The 9,627-nt window shown below is 48.7% G+C and overlaps 1 pseudogene; it reads left to right on the top strand.

Moving 5' to 3' along the window:
- The first annotated feature begins 1,104 nt into the window (after window positions 1-1,104).
- Window positions 1,105-2,040, top strand: LOC121045676 (annotated as a pseudogene).
- Window positions 2,041-9,627: the final 7,587 nt, after the last annotated feature.

Genomic DNA, 9,627 nt, shown 5'->3' on the forward strand with positions numbered 1-9,627 from the left:
GTGTACGCGCGACTACCGGAAGTGGCATTGAGTGGGGCCACTGGATTTTACATCACTGTGTTCCTGGGGCTCAGATATCAGGTTTCGCAATTTAATATGCCAGCATTTGTAAAAATAAAGAGTATACTGTAAAATACTTTTAGGGCGCAGCTCTTAGGGGCTCGTTTCCAGCCTGAGCGGTGTCGGCGTCGGCGTCGGCGTTGGCGTAACCGCGCCCCTCCCCCTCCTCCTCCTCCCTCTCCTCCTCCCCCCTCCTCCTCGCCCCCCAAGGTCGTGACCCCCTCCCCCCGAGGTCACGTGACCCCGGGGGGTGACTCCCCTTCCCCCGCCGAAGTCACGCGACGCCCCGCCCAAGGTCATGTGACCCGCTCCCCCCGAGGTCACGTGACCCCCCGGACCTCTCCCCGGACCACTCCCCCTCCTCCTCCCCTCCTCCTCCTCCTTCTCTCCCTCCTTCTCCTCCTCCTCCCCTCATTGTCTAGTATGGTCCGGGGGGGGGGCGTTACGTGACTACCCCCTCCCCTCCCCCTGCAGCTTTCCTGCTGCGGGGTTGAAAAACCCTGCAGCAGGAAAACAATAGAACAAAGAGAAGCTAAAAGCTGCTAAAGCGCGTTCATATCTTAAAAGTAGCGCACGGTGCATCGATGCACGAGGCACGTGCAACGTGCAGACTTTGGAAAGATCATGGCGGCACAGCGCACATTCAAACTAGATTTCAGATGCCATGTTATAGTGGCCATGTTCTTCCAAGAATTGGCGCACGGCACGTCTCTCGAGCATTTCCACAACAATCAATGCAGCCACTTTTCTCAGGATAGAGGGGCTTTAGCAGCTGCTGCTAAACGTGCTGTCCGAGCAGAGGTAAATTTCAGATGCCATGTTATAGTGGCCATGTTCTTCCAAGAATTGGCGCACGGCACGTGTCTCGAGCATTTCCACAACAATCAATGCAGCCACTTTTCTCAGGATAGAGGGGCTTTAGCAGCTGCGGCTAAACGTGCTGCCCGAGCAGAGGGTCAGCACCGCCGGCGCCGTGATCCAGCATGAGTGATATCACAAAGACGACGACGACGAGACGTAATCAGGCAGTTATTTTTTCACAAAATGAGCGAGTCAGATGAAGCAGCTGCTGCTAAACGCACTGCCCGAGCAGAGGCTCAGCGCCGCCGGCGCCAAGATCCTGCAGTGCGTGCCGCCGAAGCTGAAGCTAAACGGTGCCGTCGACAAGACCCGGAAGTCCGCGACGCCGAAGCAGAGGCTCATCGCCGCCGTCGAGAGCAGCCAGGAGTGAGCGCCGCCGAAGCGGAAGCCAGAAGCCGCTATCGAGAGGACCCGGAAGTGCACGACGCCGAAGCAGAGGCTCATCGCCGTCGCCGAGAGCAGCCAGAAGTGAGCGCTGCTGAGGCTGAATCTAAGCGCCGCCGTCGAGAGGACCCGGAAGTGCGCGACGCCGAAGCAGTGGCTCATCGCCGCCGCTGAGAGCAGCCAGAAGTGAGCGCTGCTGAAGCTGAATCTAAGCGCCGCCGTCGAGAGGACCCGGAAGTGCGCGACGCCAAAGCAGAGGCTCATCGCTGCCGCCGAGAGCAGCCAGGAGTGAGCACCGCCGAAGCAGAAGCCAGAAGCCGCTATCGAGAGGACCCGGAAGTGCGCGACGCCGAAGCAGAGGCTCATCGCCGTCGCCGAGAGCAGCCAGGAGTGAGCGCCGCCGAAGCGGAAGCCAAGCAAAAGGCAAGGATCGCTAAGCCTGACGGTGCAACAAAAATTTTCCAACGGCTGTTTAGAGACAACCCGTTTGGGAGCGTATGTTCAGTCTGTGATCGGCTCTGGTTCCAAAACGACTTGCAACCGCTACCGGACAGATGCCACGAGACCCTAGAGCAATCATTTCCAAACTCGGACCTAACCCAATTCAAACTGTGCTCGACCTGCATACAATCAGTGCACAAGGGTCATATTCCTCATCTTTCCTCAAGTAACGGTTATATATATCCCCCGAAGCCAGCCCACCTCCCACAATTGAACGCGGTGAGTGAGAGACTCATATCTCCACGAATTCCTTTCATGCAACTGCGACGGCTGATGCACGGCGGAGGTCAACACGGCATTAAGGGACCAGTAGTGAACGTCTGTGTTGATGTGGACGACATGGTGACAATGTTGCCTCGTGCCATCGAACAAGACCGAGCCCTCAATGTACATTTGAAGCGGCGTATGCTTGCGAAGATGACGTACCTGGCAGGGGCAGTAAGAAAATGTGATCTGCTGCCGTGGCTTAAGCCGCTGTGTGATAGCACGCTGTACAAGCATTATAATATAAAGTGCGATTTCGCCCGTTTGGGGGATATCGTAGAAGTGGACGAACACGACGAGATCGAGTTGCTCCCGCAATGCTCAGACCTCAACGATCCGATCCAAGTGGCTACAGCCATGACTCTGGCTCAGCACACTCTCGTATGGGACGAAGACAAGTTTCTAGCGATTGCGCCAGGTGAGGGAAAAAGGCCCGTGAGCATCCTTTACGACGAACACGCAGAGGGGCTCTCGTTCCCACAGATCTATCTCGGTGAGCCGCGCCGAGTAGATGCCAGCGCAAAACCGACAGTCTTCACGCACGCCATGAGTGAGATCCGCAGGTCAGACCGTCGAGGGGCCACCCCGCAGCACGTACTGTACATGGCCATGAAAGTGTTTAGGCACCGAGTAGCCGGTGACATGTGTGTGGCCTTCCGTAACATAAAGGCACTGGAAACACTAACGAAGCAACAGTTGCTCGACAAGGATTTTGTGCAGCAAGCGGTCGAGCACGACAGGGCTTTCATGCATGGTATACCCAACACCGTGCAGTACTGGACAAAACGCAAGAAAGACCTCTTTGCTCTGATACGGCAGTTGTTTAAGCCGACCGCGTTCTTCACTCTTTCTGCCTCGGAAATGCATTGGCCCGACCTTGTGCAGTTGCTTCAACGCCTTCGGTTGAAGCCCGGCGAGATCGAAGTACCACTGGAGCAAATGAACAGCATTTATCAAGCTCAGCTAGTAAATGACGATCCCGTAGTCTGTGCCATATATTTCGACCGATTGGTGCGTGTCATTCTCAACATTCTCCGCAACACCCGTGTATCGCCTTTTAGGCCGTACATAGTCGTCGACTACTTTAAGCGGATCGAATTTCAGCACCGCGGGTCGGCACACGCGCACATTCTCCTTTGGCTTCATAAAGCGCCCAACGAGGAGCTCTCGATGCTCACGCCCCAGACTCTTGAAATGGCCAACGTTCTGCTTTCCATCGACAACGGATGCTTGAAGCGGGAGCGGACTCAGGTGCACCAACACACGCATACCTGCTACAAGCACAACACGACCAGATGCCGCTTTAACGCGCCTTTTATGCCCATCGATGAATGTATGGTCGTAGTGCCTTTCCCCACTGTGGACAATGAAGCGCAGAAGAAGAAAATCGAGAGCCTCCTAAACAAGTACGAGGCCATGCATCAGGCCCTGGACACGGCCATTGCAACCGAAGATAATTCTGTGGCATGTCCGGCACGGGACACAATCGTTGGATTCAGGTCTATGCAGGAGAAGAAAGAGGCAATGCGCAAGGCCGAAACGCTGCCCAAGGCCGAACTCGGAAACCTGCCAGCTAATATAATGCTATGCATTGGAAAACCATAAATGCTCACACTCAATGTCGATGTTTCCGATGGTCTGGTCAACGGATCTGTTGGAATACTCCAGTACATACAATACGACCCGCTCCGAGAGCCGGAACGCATCTGACTGCATTTCGGTGAGCTTGGTTCCAAAATTGCGGTTGGAACCGTGGCAGCCGCAAAATCCCGGCAGTTACAGGCATTCGACAGAAATATTCAGCAAAATTGGACACCTATCGAAAGGCGCACAGTCACTTGCGTCATTGATAAGAAGTCAAGGATATCCCTGAGGAGATGCCAGCTACCCGTTGTGCAAGCAAGTGCTATCACCATTCACAAATCACAGGGAGGCACGTATGAAGACGTGGTGTACTCGTATGCCAAGAGTCATCCACAGAAATTGGTATACGTGGCACTGAGTCGTGCTACAGACATCAACGGGCTCTACCTCACCAATGTGGACAATGACTTTACGTTCTACCACGGTAAGCCCAATCCCGACAGGGCACTACTTGATGAGTTTCGTCGGCTGCAGTCACAAAAACTCCAAACTGTCACTGCTAAGTGCTACGCAATGATTGAGCAAACGCACTTGCTCTCAGTCGCCGCGCTTAATGTTCGCTCTCTGCCGGCGCATTCCAAGGACGTGCACCACGACCCCATCCTACGCCATGCATCTGTACTTTGCCTCTCGGAAACGTGGGTGGATCCAAAACAGGCCGTAGAAATCATGGACTGCCAATACTGCTGCGGCGTCAGTAGAGAGCACAGCAGAGCGGCAGGGGTGGCCATCTACGTGCGTAAGGGTCTGTCTGCCGTACCCATCGAGATATTTGGCACGTCAGACAAAGTTGGAGAACTTTGTGCCGCCAAGTTCGACAAAGGCTTCGTAGTGGTGGCTCTGTATATCTCGCCTACAGCACTCACCAAAGATGTCGTGCATTTTCTGCGGCTTGCGTTAAGCACACGTGGGTCCACACCCATGTTAGTAGTGGGGGACTTTAATGCAGACTTAAAGACGAATAAGAACTTCATACCACTTATGCAGGAAAACCTCCCATTTCTCTCCCTCGTAACAGCTCACACTGCTGTGACGACCTCTCGAAACACATGCATAGACCTCGTCTTTCAAAATCAGCCTTTGGTCCATCATTTGGAACACATATCCTGTCACTTCTCAGATCACAAGGCTTCCTTCATAACAATCAAGGACTGGGATAAGAGTGCTATTTAAAGTACCAGCATAGGAGGAGATTGCTCTATATTTGTATATATTGTAGGGATTTTGGACGCCGAACTTTGGCGACGATATGGACTGCACGCTAGGAAGAAAGGAGGAGGAGAAGAACGAAAGCTGGGAAATTGTTCCCTCCGACGGTCTTGTGTTAGGTGTTAGGTGTTAGGCGGTGTTAGGTGGAGGTGTTAGGCGGGCCACTCGGAGGAGCATCTACCAGCTTCGTTATCAGTTGGAGCGTGCAAGTCGTACAAGACGAAGAGGAGGAGGAGGACGATGAGGAGGAGGAGGAGGAGATGCCAGATACCTGTTGTGCAAGCAAGCGGTCTCATCAATCGTAAATCACATTGGAGCTTCCAGATCTGACAAATATATTCCCTTTCTCCGTACAAGCGGTGAGCAAAAACACCACAATATATTACATAGCTCAGTACGGCATATCGCAAAATCGAAATACCTCAAAAGAGGAGGACGAGCACGAGAGGAGGAGAAGGGGACGACGAGAGAGTACCGATGAGGAGGAGGAGGGGCATACCCTCCCCTCCGTTCCCTCCCCCCCCCCCCTTTCCTTGGAGCGCATTTGGAATTTAGGGAATGTCATAGCTCGGGGCCTCTTCCTTCCTTTGCTACTGGAACTACTCAGTCTAAGTATCTAGAGCTTGAACATTTTTTCATTCGAATTTAACATGGCCGACAGCATTGTTAAGACGTCCGACAAAAACGTTGTAAACGTCATTAACACAGTTCAGACCGGCTTCGGTACATTTATTGTTGGTGTGTTCCAAGCATGTGACGACTTTCATGACCCTGTTTCATCATCAAGTATTGAAGTTCATCTTGTGTCAGATCTAAACAAATCACAATACCATGTTTGGCGTAAGTCCCTTATCAAGTTTAAGATGGTGTGCCTGCCTGTAGCTTCTCTAAAGTGTCTTTTTTTTACGCTTGTTTCCCTTATTATAAGTGTCCTTTGTATTATACTCCGCCGAGTGCCCATCTACTAGGACGACGAAAACCATCCCAGTTTTAGTCTGGTGATCACGTCACCTTGAAACCATTGTAAGCTTAGAAGTGAAAACGTTTTGCTGCTCACGCACAGCAGACAAAAAAAAAGGTAGGCAGCATTTTAACTTCTAACTGTCTAAGCATGGGTGTCAAGCATAAACCCTGCAAAAATTCGCCCACTGCTTAACTACATGCTTTTTCTTTCATGTCCTGGTTGGCTGCTACACTGGAGAGGCTGCTGAACATCGTACCACGGCGGCTGATCATGGCGTTTTAGTTAAATTAATAATGGGGTTTTCATCCAGGACGTAAATTGGAAACTCGCGGAGCAAACTTTCAGGTACATTGGTATAACAAGTGCGTACGTTGGTTTTGCACGTTATTAGCGAAAACCTTGGCTGGATATGCAACGCAGTTTCCAATACACACCACGGTTTTCCCCAATCAATAAAATGTCAACCTTCCAAAATATTTGTTCTGACTCTATATTTCAGAGCACAGCTCTTACGCGATCATTTCCCGCTTGAGCGGCAAGGAGGAAAGCAGTACGAAGGTGGAGGAGGAGGGGGAGGAGAGACGAGGAGGCGGAGGCGAGGGGAGGGGAGGAGCTTGAAGGACGACGAGGCGGTAAAGGAGAGGGAGGGGGAGCAGGAGGAGGAGGAGGGGAGGAGGACTAGCAGGCATGATCACGAGGCGGAAAGAGGAATACACCCTCCCCTCAGTACCCTTCCCTCCTCCTCCTCAAGAGCTGCGCTCCAATTCGGCGTTACAGGGAGTTGTAAACGGCTTTCACTTTTTCTTTTCGCGGGCTCAATATTTCGCGAATTTGGCGAAGTGTGGTGTTCGGGAGTATTTGGCGGGCACGAAATTTCACGAATCGGGGTGGTATGCTATAAATATTTTATCACAACAAAACATATTTGCGAAGTCTATTTCGCGTTATTATTCAGCTCGCGAAATTTACGAAAATTAGATCCACATCCCGAAAAGCTATCTAAAAACATTAAAAAAAAAAAACAAAAAACTTCGAAAATTTATTAAGAAAAATATCTCAATTTTTTGTTTATAGTTTCCTGGCCGGGAGCTCGTCAAGCCGTTTTGTGCGGCTTTTTTTCTCGGCCTCCACCATTGTAAATGGTAAATAAAGATATTATTATTATATAGAATCCATAGTTTATTGTAAATAGTTTCTAAGGATGATTTCTTGGGTTTTTTTATAGTTTTCAATAGGCTTTAGATTGTTCCTCAATAACCATTCGGAAGTCCCTATTTGCAGTTGCGTTTTTCTCCGAGCTTTACGACATTTTCTGAATGGACTCTTGACGTTTTTCGCCAACTAATAAAATACTATCAATAGCTTTACGCAAGTTGTCTATTGATAAATTCACGACAGTCGAACATCAATAGCATATTATCGACAGTGTCACGATATTCGACCATCGATAGTATACTATCGATAGTTTCACGGTAGTTGACTGTCGATAGTATTTTATTAATAGTATACTACTCATAGTCTTGCGATAGACAGATATCGATAGTATACTATCAATAGTTGCGCGATAGTCGACTATCAAATTATACTATCAGTTTCACGATAGCCCACTATCGATAGCATATTATCTGCAATTACAATGTATAGTTTTACCGTAGTCGAATATCGATAATACTATCGATAGTTTTGCACCACTAGCTGTGCCTCTCAAGTTCTGAGCAGCACCCCTGGTGAGCAAAATCTAATATTTTTAGGGCGCGTTTCAATTGCTCGCGGACGCTATAAAAGAAAAGAACACGAATAAAACAGCTGAAAGATATGCATTATTAGATTTGCAATGAGGCGCTAAGATTTTCAGTCACTTTGTTAGCGCGCATGCAAAAACGCTGACAAACGATATTATTTTAACGTGACTCGTGTTATCATAACTTGCAGTGCGACTGAGACAACGGTAGACAGAGGAGATACACAAGACAAGCACTGAGAAACTTTGTCAGCGCATGTCCTGTGTTTTTTCCTCTGTTTGTCCTTGTCCCGGTCGCGCTGCAAGCTATGATGAATTCTTACCAAGTCGCCCAATTGACCATTTTGCGTAGCTCGTGCATTAGCACGCATTAGCAGACTCTAGTCATTACCACGCATTAGCAGACTCTGAGTGGGCATGGGTGCACGGCTACGATGCGGATCGTAAACCTTTTCGTTCTTCTGCTGCAGGTTAGTAAGCGTGACACTGACCTTGCTTTAGATCGAACTTTATTTGCATAGTCGTGCTTCTATGCCCAAAAGCCTGTCTTGAGTCGTTTCGAGTGTTGCTTTTAATGCTGTGTGGAGATGTTGAGGTAAACCCGGGTCCCATGAAGGAACAACAGGTCAAACAATTTAATGAAATGTTTCAGTTATTACAAGGCCTTAACGCTCGTTCGCTGAAGTTAGAGGAAGTAGAAGCCACTGTGATTGCCTTTATCAATAAACTTAAAGCAAATCAGAGGTCAATTCAGAATTCTGTCACTAATCTTGCTCAAAGAGTGACGACAGTGGAAGCCAAAACCGCAGCTTTCCATGACATACAACGCGAGCTAGTCGCAGCTCACCGTACCATCGAGCGTATGGAAAGAGATAACCGGAACTTAAATTCCAGACTGTCTGATATGGAAGATAGGTCACGAAGGGATAATTTGATTTTTCATGGTATTGATGACAGCGTTAATGAAACGTGGTCTCAATCTGAAGATAAGGTGCTGTCTTTTTTATCGAACGTTTTGAATATAACCGTCTCCCACGAACAGATAGCGCGTGCCTTTGCAAGTGGGAAATCTCCCCTTTGCAAGTGGGAAATCTCGCCCCTTAATTGTAAAGTTTGAATCCTTCAAAACTAAGGATCATATACTATCATGCCGTGCCAGGCTAAAAAATAACCCTGTTTCAGTAGCCGAAGATTTTTCCCCTGAGACACGGCTTGCAAGGAAACGGTTGCTTGATTACGGAAAAAGCCAGGGGACAGTTTTTAAGCTTCGTTATAACAAGCTATCTTTAAACGAAAAATGTTTTGCGTACAATGCGGGCGACGATAGCATCTACGAGCTGCTCCCTTCTGCTGCTGTTCAACGAGTGTATAATGGGGCTCAGCCAGCAGCTGAAGCTGTGTCTGGTCCAGCTACCACTTCTTAACAGTCGGAGGGGGGTGGTGAACGTCCTGATTCCAGCTCGAACATTTCTATTATTTTTACTAATATTAGAAGTTTGTTTCCCAAGCTTGATGACTTGTGCTCAGTAGTCGACTCCTGTGATGCGGATTTAATAGTTTTGACAGAAACTTGGCTCTCGGCAAAAGTTTACAATAATGAGCTCTTCCATATTCAAAAACGTTACAATATTTACAGAAATTGTAGGATTGACAGATCGGGTGGTGGTGTTTTGTTGGCGGTGGCCAATACAGTTGTTTCTTATAATGTGTCGAGTGCTTGTGGTCTTGAGATGACTTGGGTGTGTGCTTGTTTAAATTACAAAAAATTGTTATTTGGTGTTTGTTACCGCCATCCTACAAATAATTCCATGTTTTCAAGTAGGTTGAACGATTCTATCAATCAACTTATTGTTCGGTTTCCTGACTTGTCTATCGTTTTGATGGGGGACTTTAATTTCCAAAGTATTAAATGGACTGACAACTATCCCCTTCTTGTATTCCCTTTTCAACTGAAGCTAGCGAGTTTATTACGTTATGTTCAGACTTTAATTTAGATCAA

This window comes from Ixodes scapularis, unplaced genomic scaffold (assembly GCF_016920785.2).
Source record: "Ixodes scapularis isolate PalLabHiFi unplaced genomic scaffold, ASM1692078v2 PGA_scaffold7__128_contigs__length_106722199, whole genome shotgun sequence".
Lineage (NCBI taxonomy): Eukaryota > Metazoa > Arthropoda > Arachnida > Ixodida > Ixodidae > Ixodes > Ixodes scapularis.